Raw genomic sequence first — 16,774 nt, 5'->3', positions numbered from 1 at the left:
AATAAATTGTCCTACTTGGGAATACATGCGAAAAACTTGTGCCCAGTAAAATATGTCACGTAATTAAAAAAAAAATGGTCATTATATTAAATCATAAGAAGATCCAGAAAAAGAACCAGATAAAAAATGAAGATATTGAGCAAGTGGACAAAATGAAATACTTACTTAGGAGTCTGGATTACGGAAGATTTAAATTCGAAATCATAAATTCGATCAAGAATAGAACAATTGAGGGTAGACTTTTTGAAGATGAGGACATTTCTGAGTCACCAAAGACTCAATCTGCAAATCTGATATTAGTTGATAAAATGTTGTATATCCACTCTATTCTTTTTTATGGTGCCGAAGCTTGGATTGTTAATGTTGACTTAATGAGAAAGCCGGAAGCTTTTGAGATGTGGCTTTTTGGGAGAATTTAGAAAATACCATGGACCGATCATATACGAACAAAATGATGTTGCACGAAATGGAAAGAGACAGAGAACTTTTGACCTCCATTAAAAGGAGACAGACAGCATATTTAGACGACAAATATTCTGACTGAAAACATTTGAGACTGGACCGGGTTAAACACACAGACGCTTTTAAGAAAAGCAGAAAATAGAGACGAATTTGCAATGGTGTTTTAGCCAACCTTCATTAGTGGAGTCGGCGTTAGAAGAATAATAATAAATTAATGGTAATTAAATAAATCAGTTATTGAAAGATTTTATTTTCTTATTTATTTATATTTTAACGATACAAATTAATTTATATTGATACATATTTTGTAAATATACCTAATATTAAATAAAATTATAAAAAAAAAAGACAAACATTAAACGTTAAAATTAATAGAATACTCATTATAAGTATAACTTCTATAATAGTTAATGCGAAACGTGAAATCGCGAATGTTTATGTGATATTATTTCTTCAAAATTGGGATCCAAATCACTTGTAGCAATCCTTAATACCGAGTGTAGATTTTCGTCAGTAATTTGTGATCGATATTTATTTTTCGTGGAAACCATCAACGAAAAAGTTCTTTCACAAATATATGTCGAACCAAATAAAACTAGGTATTTTTGAACATAGTTTAAAAAATGTTTAAAATGTTCTGTATTCTTTTAATAAATTATTTGCCTGTAAGTCAATTAATTCTAGCTGAATTTCAACAGGAGCTTCTTGCACATCGAAATTGAAAGGTTGACTAATTAATGACAAAGGTTTTTCAATAGCTTTGAAATCTTAAAATCTTCTTTGGAATTCAGTATGCAGGTCTTGTGTTACTGAACTATATTTAAGAAAATCAGAATTTTTCAATAATTCTCGTCGTGTTTGTAATGATGGGAAGTGGTTTAATATTTTTTTATTAAAGTTCTCAGCAAATAAGTTTAGTTTTATCATAAATGCTTTGACATAATTTGAGTGCATATTGAAAGCGAACTGGTTTTTCCCTTGTAAATTTACATTAAGTTCATTTAAATATTTTACAATATCTACAGAAAACGACAAATCGTTTAGCCATGCCTCATTTTGCAATTCAGGAAAATCATGTAGTTTTTCTTTTATCGACAAGAAGGATACTATTTCATCAAGCAAATATTGAAATCTGTCCAAAACTTTACCGATGCTAAGCCATCTCACCTCAGTGTAGTAAGGAATTTCGTAAAAGTCACTTTCAATTTCTTTCAAAAATTCAACAAACTGTCGATGATTTAAGGCACGTTCCTGGATAAAATTTACAACTTTTGTCACAACAGTAACGACGTGATTCAATTTTAAAACTTTTCTACATAACACTTCTTGATGAATAATGCAGTGTAAAAATAATATGTCTTGTTCTGGCTGCAACTGTTTTACTTTGTCGCTGATTCGTTTTAGTAAGCCCACATTTTTCCCTGTTAAACTAGGAGAGCCATCCGTAGTGATGCTTACTATTTTGTTCCAAGGTAAATTTACTTTAACTAAACACTCTTCAACAGCGTTAAAGAAGTCTTCACCGGTAGTTGTATCTTTCATTGGATGCACACTAAGAAGTTCCTCGCGAATTTCACATTTTTTGTTAATGCCCCGAATAAATATTAATAATTGACTTGTGTCAGTAATATCGCAGGACTCATCCAACGCCATAGAACAATATGTAAAATCAGCAATTATTGTTTTTAGCTGGTCGAGTAAATTTCCTGAAATATTTTCGATCCGTCGTACTATTGTTCTCCTTGACAGGCTTAAATTTTCAAAAATATGTTTTTTTTTCAGGACAACATATCTCCGACACTTCTACCATGCACTGTTTAACAAATTTTGCTTCAGAAAAAGGTTTACATAACTTAGCAATTTTGTGTGCAATAACATAACTTGCTTGTGTGGTAGATTTCTCGATGTTACTTTGTTTGCTAAAAATATTTTGTTGTTTATTTAAGTTTTTTGCTAAGTTGTCTGCAGCATTTTTAAGTTCTTCTAAAGAAAACGATGCATATTTTGGATGTTTTGATGTAAAATGCCTCTTTAAATTATATTCCTTGAAAACAGCAATGGTTTAATGGCAAACTAAACAAATTGCTTTCTTACCAATGTTCGTAAAAAGGTATTTTTCTGTCCATGCTTCATTAAAATTTCTGCATTCCAAATCAACTTTTCTTTTTTTAGATTGTATCATTTTGCAAATGCTTACAAATAAATATTTTAATACAATAAAATAAAAACAATGTTTTCAAATTTTACTTACAAAATGTCCTCCACTTTTTCAATTTATTATATATTTGCAAAATAACACACACTGTATCAAAAGAAATATGAGGAGTAATAGGAAATACGACCAGTGCTAAATCAAAATAAACTTATACGCGTCTTTCGAAGTAGTTGTAAAACTTCGGCAAAAATCGGTAACAATGAATTTTATGCTGAAGTAGGTATTCCAAACAACCATACTTAATTCAGATTTAATAAATAAAGAATCATATTATTGGGACCAAAGTGCTGAGGTATTTAGATCATAAACTGTCAGTGATATGGTTGAAATAGATACCCAAACACCGAGTGCTTGTCTTGAGACCTTGAGAGTTAAATACGATTATTAATACCGAATAAACAATTATGAATCTCCGGGGATTTCCCTATATTTTAAAAGAAATTTAAAGTAAATAGTTACAATTAAACAGTTTTTAAAAATATAGTTAGCTAAGGCTGTTCGTAATTATAATACTCTCTATTATTTATATATTTAATAATTTATGTGAACACTATGCAAACTATTACTGTTGATTTCAACAAAATCACATAAAAGGGATTAAAAAGATTAGGTACTTGCGGGGTTTTTCAACGGGCCGGACAAAGTAAGCGAAAGGGCCGGACCCGGCCCGCGGGCCGGCTTTTGCCCACCCCTGTGCTATAGCCTTATTCTTTAACTATATCGCTGTAATAACATTGTTTCTAGACAGGTAAATTATCATTGTATACTGGGCGTACCAATCAAACTGGTTTTTTTTTTCAATTTTCACAACACCCTGTGGAATATTCTAGCCTTTATACAATATTGAAATTAAAACCCAACTATAGCCCCAGGTTTTCTTAACGTTCTGTTTGTTATTCATTCGCTTATGTTGGATAATAAAAAAGTTAGGGACTTTAACAACTAAACATGTTCTTTATCAATACATGGTGTTTCTAAATAAGTGCGACAAACTTTAAGGGGTAATTCTGCATGAAAAAATAATGATCGTTTACTTGATAAAGCTATGTCCGCAAATGCTTGCAAATATAAAATTCTTTTGCCAAACGATCATTATTTTTTCATGCAGAAATTACCCCTTAAAGTTTGTCGCACTTATATTTAGAAACACCTGTATCGATAAAGAACATGGCTAGTTGTTAAAGTCCTTAACTTTTTATTATCCAACGTAAGCGAATGAATAAAAAAACAGAATGTTAATAAAACCTGGAGCTATAGTTAGGCTTTGATTTAAATATTTTATAAAGGCTAGAATATTCCACAGGGTGTTGTGAAAATTGAGAAAAAAAACCCAGTTTGATTGGTACACCCGGTATACAATGAAAATTTACCTGTCTATCAACAATATTATCATAGCTATTTTGTTAAAGAATAAGGCTATAACATATTAAAAAAAATTACTTAAATCGGACAACAGGTTTGGGAGATACGAGACATCAAAAATTACCCATTTTTTTGGGGTGCCCGTTTTTCGTGCCGGTGAGTGTAGATTAAATTAGAAGTTCATTGTAAAAAAGGAAGTAAACAAAAACACGAGAAAAATGAATTTATATAAGTAAATAGGTAAGTAAATATTATAGATTAAAATAAGTACAGAAAATATATAATTATAGAGATATATAATCACTTATTGTACCTTCATTTAAGGCTAACTTTAAAAGTAAAGCAGATCTGCTATTATTCATGTTTAAAAACAAAAGGCACACAAAACACTAAGTACGATTAGGACCGCGAATCTACAACAGATAAATGTCTGGAAACCGTTACACAGGGTTGCCAAAAAACGGAAGTCACACCGAGCGGTGTGGTATACGGAAGACGCTACGCGTTGTGTACATAGCCTGTATAGTAGCACGGGAGCGACACTAGCGCTGGTGATATACCGTCGAACTAAAATCTGATCTTATGAGTATGTTAGATACGATATGACTTCCAGCGAAATTTTTAATATAAGCCTTCTGATACCATCTAGTAGCCAAATTCGTAAAAATATAGGCAAAACGTTGCGACTTCCGAAATCGGAAGTCATAACGGTATATATGAAGTAACAACGTATTACGAGAATCTACTTTGGAAGTCACATGGATACATGTATCAATATATATATATATATATATATATATATATATATATATATATATATATATATATATATATATATATATATATATATATATATATATATATATATATATATAGATTTGGATAGTTGACGTGACCTCCAACTACACTAGCGCCATCTACGTTGAGCTTTTCAGATTAGCTGCCATTAACGTAATCTTTTCTCAGTTGGGCTTTCACATAATAATGAAAGGCAACAACACCGTAATCTTTTTCCAGGGTATGCGTAAATGTCAACCCGTCTTTTCAAATAAAATGGCCGGGTAGATTTACAAAAGTTTTTATTTATTTATTAATTAAGTCTTTATTTGGCTCCAAATGTTTATTACTTGTGAAAAAATATTTTTTCTACAAAAGTTTTCTTGCATTTCATTATTTTGTGTAAATTCTTCAGGTAGATCGCACCCTCTAGGTAGACCGCATACTATAGTAGCACCTTTTGTTTTAATGTAGACAATTTAAATTTAACTTTACTTTAATAAAAACTCAAAAAAGAATATTAGAAATATATGGGTAAATATGAATAGTACATTCAAGAACAGTGGCGAGCCCAACGGACCCGAGTTGCCTGGTTATATAAGTAAAATTTATTGTCCGGATGAGGGTTAAAATAGGGATTAAATGAGGAGTAATTGTCCAGAAGCATCGGTATCGCGTTTATTCTTACAATGATGGCTTTTATTTTTATCCCTGTTGGTTCGAATTTCATTATCTTAATTTAATCCCCCCATTTTCAATCCTTCTTATAGTTGCGTCATTCTTTATCTAAACATTTTTAAATATTTAAAATAGTAATTAAATAAAGAGTAACTGTCCGGAGCATCGGTATGGCGTTTATTCTTATAATGATGGCTTTTAGTTTTATCCTTATCGGTACTAATTTCATTGTTATAATTTAATCCCCCAATTTTCAACTCTATCTATAGTTGCATCATTCTTGATCTAAAAACTTTTCTGTACAAAAAAACTATTTTTTAAATTCTAGTATGTCGTTTATTCTTACAGTGATGGCTTTTACGTTCATCCCCATTGGTCCGAATTATATTATGCTAGTTTAGTTCCCCCATTTTCAAACCTATTTACAGTTGCGTCATTATTCATCAAACAAGGTCTAAAATTGTGCGTATTTCAATAACGACGCAACTATCCCGTAGTGGCTCAGCAAATAGTTAGTTCTGTCGCTTTTGTAACATCTGTATACACTATTTTAGAAGATAATTACGCAATAAACAGGATTTGACACAATTTGAAGTTACGTCATTCTTATTCCGGACCGTCGAAAAAACAAATGTCGCTTAATAGAGGTGTTCAAAAACCACTTTATTTTGTACTTTTTTACAAAGAACATATTATTTTTATACATAGATTTGGACCCTATACCCTATTCCACGAACATACGCCTGTTTTGGATTACTTCGACAACGAATATTTTACTGTGCAAAATAAGAAGAACGAAAGTAAACTGCAAATTACATTGTTTTTTATTGGAATAATTAATTATTAGCGCCATTTACTTTCGTTCTTCTTATGTTGCACAGTAAAATATTCGTTGTCGAAGTAATCCAAAACAGGCCTATGTTCGTGGAATGGCCATTGACTGCAAGATGGCACTGTAATCCCGATTTTGAATTTTTTGGCACTTAATCCGTTATTACATAATGCGGTCCACATATACAGGGTGTCCCGAAAAGATTGGTCATACATTATACCACACATTCTGGGGTCAAAAATAGTTCTATTGAACCTAACTTACCTTAGTACAAATATGCTCATAAAAAAAGTTACAGCCCTTTGAAGTTACAAAATGAAAATCGATTTTTTTCAATATATCGAAAACTATTAGAAATTTTTTATTGAAAATGGACATGTATCATTCTCATGGCAGGAACATCTTAAAACAAAATTATAGTGAAATTTGTCCACCCCATAAAAAATTAATGGGGATTTTGTTCCTTTAAACCCCCCCAAACTTTTGTGTACGTTCCAATTAATTCATTATTGTGGTACCATTAGTTAAACACAACATTTTTAAAACTTTTTTGCCTCTTAGTATTTTTTCGATAAGTCAGTTTTTATCGAGATGCGGCTTCTTTCTCATTATATTTACGTAAAAATTTTATGGGGGTTTTGATCCTTTAAACCCCCCAAATGTTTGTCTACGTTCCAATTAAACTATTATTGTGGTACCATTAGTTAAACACAGTGTTTTTAAAACTTTTGCCTCTTAGTCTTTTTTCCATAAGTCATATTTTATCGAGATGTAGCTTCTTTTTCAAAATATTCCTAAAAATGTAAATTATAAATAAATTATCAGATTATTAACAGGTCTCTATAATCGTACTTAACCATATACAAATATGTGGTGGATTCGACAAATATTTAAAATATCTCGATAAACAGTGGCTTATCGAAAAAGTAATAAGAGGCAAAAAAGTTTTAAAAACATTGTGTTTAACTAATGGTGCCACAATTATAAATTAATTGGAACGTACAGAAAAGTTTGGGGGGTTTGAGGGAACAAAACCCCCATAAAATTTTTATGAGGTGTACAAATTTCACTTAAATTTTTTTTTTAAATGTTGCTGCCATAAAAATGCCACATGTCCATTTTCAGTAAAAAATCTCTGAGAGTTTTCGATATATGAAAAAAAAATCGATTTTCATTTTGTAACTTCAAAGGGCTGTAACTTTTTTTGTGTGCACTATTGTATATAGGTAAGTGAGGTTCAATCAACTTATTTTTTACCCAAGAATCTGTGGTATAATTTATGAACAATCTTTTCGGGACACCCTGTATATTTGTCTCATTATTTAAAAGAAATCATATTTAATTATTATGATTTGATTATGATAAATTTGTTTCCGCAAAACCACATCAGATGCGGTTAGTTCATGTGAAGAAATGTCGTTGTGCATTGCACTTTCGGGATTTTTATATTTTGATGATTTATAATGATGATGTTTTGATTAAATAATTTCCGTTTTGGTGGCTTGTAAAAAAAACTATCAGATAACAAAGCAAAATGTAATTTTTTTAATTTAAGAACATACTATATACATAATATAATCCGGTCAATTTAGACATAAAAATAGTGGTCAAACAACAAAAATTTACGGAAAGCCAGATATTGATAGAGAGCTGGGATTTACCATCACAAATAAAGTTTTAAATTCACCATCGATCCTATGTGTGCGAAAAAAAGTTATTCGAGGTCAAAAGTAGAAATTTGAGATGTTTTGGATTTTTCTAGAAAACGGTGAGGTTTATCAAAATAAATCTCAAACCAAAGTGGTAGATCTTAAAATTATCTACAAAAATAGTCTGCATAATTTTTTTCTAAGAATTACCATTCCTGAGATATCGCGATTCTAATAGTCACATTCTACATGACATGCACATACACTGCGAGGCATAAGTTAAGGATATAGAAAATGTATGCTCATTTTCATAGGTGATTTTTTTGTGAACGGATTAACGGATTTCGCCATTTTTTTTTATTATTTTAGACTTTAGACATTTCTTTAGTATTTACATAAGGTACATGCAGCCAATATGGCCAAGCAGACAATATGGCCACTTCCTTATAACTCGGTAACTACCTTGAATTTGAAGTAGGTGGCGCAATAGATATAAACAGTATGTTCGCCAGATACGACAGCCGCTAGAGTAATCAGTCTTAAGCCGACATTGTGAGTGTGTGATACATTACAGAAGAAAATAATGCCTCGTAAGTGCGTCATTATGAACGTGAAACTTATTATATATCTCTTTTTACAGTAACAATCACGTAAGTATTTTTTAAGTAGATATTACGTTTAGAATGTGCAAAGGTACGATGATAAATGAGTGCAGTTATTTTTTGGATAAGTTTATGATAGTGCCTTATATTTGAAAAAACAGTTGATTTGGTTCATGTGAGCAATATGGCCATTATCGATAGACAGCAATATGGCCATGGCCATATTGCTATGCATACATTTTCCTAATAGCGTATGTATCATACCAGTTTTTTTGTAATGTTTTCTCTATTGTTTAAGGAATAACGATGGGTCGTATTCGCTCTAGAGGCATAAGAGGGCAATGGAGTGAAAAAGACTTAACCCAAGCACTTCAAGCTGTGAACGCGGGTATGTCAGTAAATAGGGCCAGTACAACTTATAATCTACCAAGGAGAACCCTTAGGCGCTATGTCGAGCAAGGTAATACAGGAAAAGCCGCCATGGGTCGTAAACCCATCTTAACTCAAGAACAAGAAGCTGAATTAAGTCGAAGAATCATTCGGTTATCCGAAGTAGGTTACCCGCTAACTGCAAGTGTAATTCGTCGATGTGTTTACCGGTATACCAAGTTGAATAATATTCCAAATCCTTTTAGAGAAGAAAAAAAAAAGGCTGGGCGATATTGTCTAAAGGGATTTATGGAAAGAAACCCTCAAATTCTAGTTAGAAAAGCACAAAATCTAAAACCGGCAAGAGCCCAAAAACTAAACATATTCATTGTGAAATATTTTTCCACGCATCCAGACGAACGTTCAATTAGTAAGATGCGTTTTGGAGGCATATTTTCAGCTGTTTGGGATAAAACAATGACAATATCAAATATTAAAGCAGGCTTCAGAGCAACAGGGATATATCCTCTAAATCGTGAAGCAATTCCAGAGATTACATTTGCTCCAAGCACTGCAAGTCAAAATCAGGACCAAGAAACTCAACAGCAACAGCAAATGTCTCAAGAAACAGTTCCATCTAATACATCTGGTTTATTAGAGAATAAGGAAAATAATGTCGATCGCTCAATTTCTTTAGAAGCTGGTCCATCCACATCTGGTGTAAGATCACAAAAGAAAAACGGTACTAGAGCCAGAACCCATGATGACAGCAGCAGTGATTCAGACAGTCATTTTAGTGTACACGATGAATCTAGTAACTCTTATTCTGACGAAGAAATTGTACAAGATCCTGCCTTGAACGAGAACAATTCGTTTACTGAGATGCTACCAACTCCAGATATAGTACTAACCAAAGCTAAGAAACCCAGAAAACCTGCTCTGAACAGTAGAGCCCAAGTTGTCACAAGAAACTTGTTCACTAAAGAAAACAAAATTCTTAAGGATATTTCAGTATCAAGTACGAATATAAAAAAAAAATCAAAAATATCTAGAGCACCAAAACCACAATGTAAAATTTTAAATGAGTCTTGGTATTGTAAACTCTGCAGGGAAGATAGACAAGCAGATATGCGCTTATGTGTTAAATGCAAGGCTTACGTCCATGAGGAGTGCATGGGACTCACTAAAGACGATGTCATAGAAATTTTCATGTGTCCAGATTGTGGATAAAAATTTCATTTTTATGAATAAAAAATTTGTTTTTGCAGTTACCCTATATTGACCTGTCATAATAAATTAATTTTTGAGCTTATGTTATTATTTTGACCTTTTATTTCAATTATTCCCGAATAACATTCTTTTGTAATTCTGTACATAATGAATATTTTGTATGGCCTTATTGCCGTACACCTGGTTGGCAATATGGCCAACTCATATTATATCTTATATTACTCATATTTTTGTAACGGTTCTTACGGTTGACTTTTAATTACTTAGAATATCTGTCTAATAATGTAGTTTATTATATTTATTATATAAGCATATCAAAAGTTTTGAAAAACTGAAAACATTATTATGTAAAAAAATAAAACGTACTAGCATGGCCATATTGGCTGCATGTACCATAGTTGTACAAAGATTTACTCAAACTTCTTTTTTGTACTTATACCGGGTGGAAGAAAAGAAATGCTTTTCTTTAGTTAAGTTTGAAACACCCTGTAAGGAGGACGAGGTACAAGTCTGAGTATAAATCGGAATCGTGTTGTAGTCTTATATTTTGTGAGCAATTTGTTTTTTGAATCTCCCTGATATGTTCAGAAACAAAGAAAATAGGTGGTTTTACTCCTTAGCAACATGTGTTTTAACTGAAACAAAACTAAATTAACAATAAAAATAAACTTTAACAAAACTTTAAAAACAGAAAGGCACATAACGTAAAGAGTTCTTATCGACACCTAAAATAGTTATTTGTCGACCAGATAAGCGGTATGCACAGGACAACAAAAGAGAGACAAGATTGTTTAATGTAGGCTCTGTGATGTTTTGGGGTGGAATTTCCCTGAAAGTAATACGGACTTGGTGTCTACCTGAAGGCTCTTTAAATAGACGAAGGTACATTACACATATTTTTTTCTTTGCACACTCTCTTCCTTTCGCACTATATATAGGAAATAATTTCATCTTAGTGGTATGATAAGACATGACCTCCTCACGTATCGCAGTCGTCAGTTAAAAACATATTAAAGAGTAAAACCGTCTAGTTTCTTTATTATTAAAGATATCAGAGAAACTAAAAAATAAAAGGTTCACAGAATACGAGACTACAACATAGTATCATAGTCCGTTCTTTAACGGTAAAATATTGCAAAATCTCTAAATTTTAAAGAACCGCTTGGATTGACAAAAAATTTGGCATATATATAGCTAACAAGTCAAAGAAAAAAAGTGATATTTTGCCGATATGTGCTTTTGCCCTGGGAGTGGTTTTCACCCCCTCTTGAGGGTGAAAAAATATTCGTCCCAAGAAAGTCAGGAAATGGATAAACTGGCTAATTTTAAGTAACTTTTGTTCCATAGAGTTTTTTCACTAAGTCAATACTTTTCGAGTTATTTGGCAGTGAATATGTTCATTTTTTCAACAAAATAACCACGCTTTTAGACGGTTTTTCGCAAATAACTCAAATAGTAAGTATTTTGTCGAAAAAATATTCTTAGCAAAAATATAGCCTGTAAAAATTTTTAGAAAATGTTGTATATATCACGTCTCTATACCTAGTACAAGCAGAGTTATAGCTAATGAAAAATAGGTTCATATTCGTCAAATTCCAAATGGAATATTTTAACGCGAAATAACCAAAAACTAAGCACATTTCGGGGAAAACTCACTACAACTTATTTAAAGTGTTTAAAAAAACTTAATTTTTGTTTTATAAAAAAATTTCTAGCATCAAAATTAAACAAGTTACGCTCAAAATAAAGTTAGTCCCTTTTGGTTTTGGTAAAAAAAATGAGAAAATCACCCCCTAATTAGTATCTTACATGAACTTAATCGTTTTGACTTCACAAGTTTCTTGACTCGTGTATATATTGTTCATATGATCTGTAAGTTTCATCAGTTCAAATTCCTTATTATAGAAAGGGTTGTAGTTGAAAGGGGTTGAACGAGTCACTGATAACGAATGTATTCAAATTTAGAAACACCAAATCTTAATCAATTTTTGTTTAACAGAAAAACAAAAAAATACATGATATTCAGAAAAGCAAATCTGACTTTTTTTGTTTTTCGACATTGTTGGTATCTCTAATAATTTTTAAGTTATTTTGAAAAAAAGCATATTTTTCAAAATTTAAATTTTTAAAAATTTTACTTTGAACCCAAATTTTTTCAAAAATAAGCACTTTGAATCAATTAAACTTAGAGATCATATAAACACAACATAATTAAAATAATTTGTGGAGCGGTAACGATTAATTTCATTTAAGTTGCTAATTAAGGGGTGGTCTTCCCGATTTTTTTTGCAAAAACAAAAGGGACCAATTTTATTTTGAGCGTAACTTGCTTAAATTTAATGCTAGAAACTTTTTGTAAAAACAAAAATAAAGCTTTTTTTAAACACTAAAAAAGTTATAATGGGTTTTACCCAAAAAGTCCTTAATTTTTTGGATCTTTCACGTCGAAATATTCTACTTGAAATTTGGTGAATATGAATCTATTTTTCATTAGCTATAACTCTGGTTCTACGAAATCCAGAGAACTAACGCGTACACCATTTTTTTACTTTTTTATAAGCCATATTTTTGCTAAGAACGTTTTTTTCCATGTTTTCCACAAAATACTTACTTTTTGAGTTATTGGCGAAAAACCGCCTAAAAATGTGGTTATTTTGTTGAAAAATGAACATATTCACTCGCAAATAACTCGAAAAGGGTTGACTTGGCGAAAAAGCTCTATAGAACAAGAGTTGGTTAAAATTAGTAAGTTTACCCATTTTCGGACTTATTTTGGACATATATCTTTTCACCCGCAAGAGGAGATGAAAGTCACCCCCAGGGCAAAAGCACACATCGGCACAATATCGCTTTTTTTATTAGACACGTAAGCTATACGTATGCAAAATTTCATGTCAATCCAAGCGGTTCTTTAAAATTTAGAGCAAAACCGTTAAAGAATGGACCATCAATGCATAACTACCTTTTTACCTTTTCCTCCCTACAGTGAGTCTCAAAATTTTGTTTCGGTTAAAACACATGTTAACACGTTGACGGACAGTGCTTCAAATGTATAAGCAAGTGTTGTGACACTATATGTATTTTGCCAAATAGAATAGAGAAAATGCAACATCTATAGACGCTGTGTCATTACATTAATCGAAATTAAATTTTTATAGGCGTTCTGTCCGTCAACGTGTTAAACTACAAAACCGTTGTACAGTTTTCCTTTAGCCCACCTTAATTTGAAAGAAGAAGATATGGAAGAAGAATTGAAATTGTTGCCATAGCTACTTAATGTTTTTTTATGTAGATCAAGTTTGTTTTATATAGTGGTTTTGTAAATTGCATTTTCCTAATACATACATATTTAATTAATACATTTAAACTAGTATAAAATTATTTCAACCACTGGGAACACAAAAAAGAGAACCACCCCTATATACAGTCCAGCTCCAGCCCCAAGTTTATTCAACCGTCCATTTTATTTGTTTCTAAAGATATCAGGCACATTCAAAAAACAAAATATTCACAAAACAAGAATATAATACGATTCTGATAATTGTACGATTCTGATTATTGTACCTCTAGACAAGGACGGATCTGTTTTGAGGTGGATGTGAGAGGTGACTTTCGGATTTTTGGAGATAAAGTTAGGTGACAACTTCAATAATTATAATTGACTTTGCTCCTTCTCAAATATGCGCGGAACATTAATAAAAAATTTAAATATTAAAAATTTCGAAAAATATCGATTTTTTTCTATTTTCATTACATATAACTATATAACGATTCATTTTGGAACAAAGTCGTAGGAAAAGAAAATAAAGACAACTGAATTTTGTATAATATACGACTGGTTTAAAATGTCTTAGATTATTACCCTTCCTGCAAGATAGCAATAAATAGAAAATAAGGGGGCAAAAAGACTGTTTTTATTCAATGTTTTTCAACCACTTTGGTTGCACTTAGAACCTTCATAATTTAGAAATTAGAATTAATTATTAGAATTAGATAATTAGAAAATTCTTACAGCATACTTAAACCGTCCACCAAATTTCATTAAAATCGACTTAATAGATTTTGCATAATAATTTTGCAATCTAATTTTTTTTTTAAAAGTTAAAAATTTTTAAAAACTTTCTGAACAAAAAGTAGACTATTTGGAAGTTCGCTAATTTTTTTTTACATATAAAGAGGTTCCCTACCTATCTAATACAGTTTACATAATTAAAACCGGATTATTTAAGCGGTCTCAGCACTGTTTTAAAGCTATAAACAATATTTTGGCTTATAAACAAATTTACTGAGGACGTTTAGTTGGAATAAATTATTTTTCTTGAGAATGGGAGACTCTGGAGATAAATCCCGAAACAGATCGATTTTTATTTTTAAATTCCTTGACATATCTCAGGCTTTTAACAAGGTATGGCACATAGAGCTACAAATAAAATTAAAGAAGCTCCTACCCTATCCTCACTTCCAGCTCTTAAAATCCTACATAGAAAATAGACAATTCCTTGTGAAGCACGTTTAGTCCTGTCGCCAGGGGGGGGGGTACAACGGCCTCCTGTATTCAGATGGACTTACCCAAGTTTTTTTTATGTATTTTGACCTGTGGAACACGAATTTTTTGGGTAACAGTTGATCCGGATGTCGATAAGATTGTTATAAACCAAGAAGTTGAGGAATCACATAACAGCGAATTCTCGCAAAACAAAACATTTTTTTGTATTTTTTGGGCCATTCTAACCAAAAAATGTTCCCACAAATTTTTTCGTAGGATGCATACTTTTCGAGATAAACGCGGTTGAACTTTCAAAAAATCGAAAAATTGCAATTTTTGAACCCGAATAACTTTTGATTAAAAAATAAAATAGCAATTCTGCTTACCGCATTTGAAAGTTCAAGTCAAATTATATCGGTTTTAATTATTTGTATTGTTAAAAATCTATTATTTTATTGTTAAAAAAAGCTATAAACACCTAGTGCTTGAGTGATGTTTTTAATGATTTCTCATTTAAAATCGAACGAGTAGGTAGAAGAGGTAAAAGTGCAAGCGAGGCTATTTCTACGAAGCGTGCATTAAAACGCATGTATTAGGCACGGGAAACACTATGTGTTTATAGCTTTTTTAACAATCAAAAAATAAATTTTTAGCAATGCAAATATTCAAAACAGATATAATTTGACTCAAACTTTTAAAGGCGGTAAGCAGAATAGCTATTTTATTTCTTATTCAAAGGTTATTCGAGTTCAAAAATTGCAATTTTTCGATTTTTTGAAAGTTCAACCGCGTTTATCTCGAAAACTATGCATCCTACGAAAAAACTTGTAGGAACATTTTTTGGTGAGAATGACCCAAAAAATACAAAAAAATGTTTTGTTTTGCGAGAAATCGCTGTTATGTAATTCCTCAACTTCTTTGTTCATAACAATCTTATCGACATCCGGATCAACTGTTACCCAACAAATTCGTGTTCTACGGGCCAAAATACATAAAAAAAGCTTGGGTAAGTCCATCTGAATTAAGAAGGCCGTTATACCCCCCCTGGTGACAGGACTAGTTAACGAGCACACTAATATATATCCTATTCATAAGGCATCCCACAAGGCAGCGTTCTCGGCCCAATTCTATATCTTTTATACACAGCGGATATTCCAACATCTGGTACAACTACAGTTGCAACGTATGCAGATGACACTGCTATCCTGGCATTCCACACAGATCCAACAACAGCATCAAGGAATCTTCAATCAAACCTAAATAGGATTCAGCAATGGATGAATGTATGGCGCATCAAATCTAATGGAACTAAATCATTGCATGTAACATTCACGCTACCCAGAGAAACATGCCCCCCTGTATATATTGATAATTGTCTAATTCCTCAATCCGAGGACGCTAAATATCTTGGCATGTACTTGGACCGCCGTTTAACTTGGAAAAAACATATTTTTACCAAACGAAAACAGCTTGGACATAAATTGAGAAATATGTATTGGCTCATTGGACGCAATTCCAAACTATCTTTGGATAACAAAATTTTACTCTACAAGTCCATTCTCAAGCCCATATGGACTTATGGGATTCAGATATGGGGCACTGCTAGCGTCTCCAATACAAACATCTTACAGAGATTTCAAAACAAGGTGCTGCGTGCCATAGTCAATGCGCCATGCTATGTATCCAACGAGGTGATTCAACACGACATCCCCCTAGAATCCGTGAAAGAAGCCATACAACGCTTTAGTGTTAAATACTGTGAACGAGTGTTAGTGTATTCTAATGCGTTTGCCAGACAATTAAATGTGCGGGACGTCTTTGAAGTGCGTAGACTAAAACGGCAACTGCCGTCTGACTTGACCAACTGAATGTAATCAAAAGTGTATTCAGACTGATAAAATTTTAGTTTTAGAATTGTAAAGAGGTTACTTACTGGAGTAACTCTCTACATGTCTGTATTTTTTACCATAACAAATGCTTAATGCCCAATGGGCAGATTGTTGTACTCAATGGAGTTAATAAAAAAAATTTTAAATTATAATTTTTTGGCATAAATATCATACTAGTGATGTCATCCATCTGGGTGTGATGACGTAGTCTAAATATTGGAAC

Source organism: Diabrotica virgifera, chromosome 7 (genome assembly GCF_917563875.1).
Source record: "Diabrotica virgifera virgifera chromosome 7, PGI_DIABVI_V3a".
Lineage (NCBI taxonomy): Eukaryota > Metazoa > Arthropoda > Insecta > Coleoptera > Chrysomelidae > Diabrotica > Diabrotica virgifera.
Note: the sequence above shows the minus strand (reverse complement) of the source record.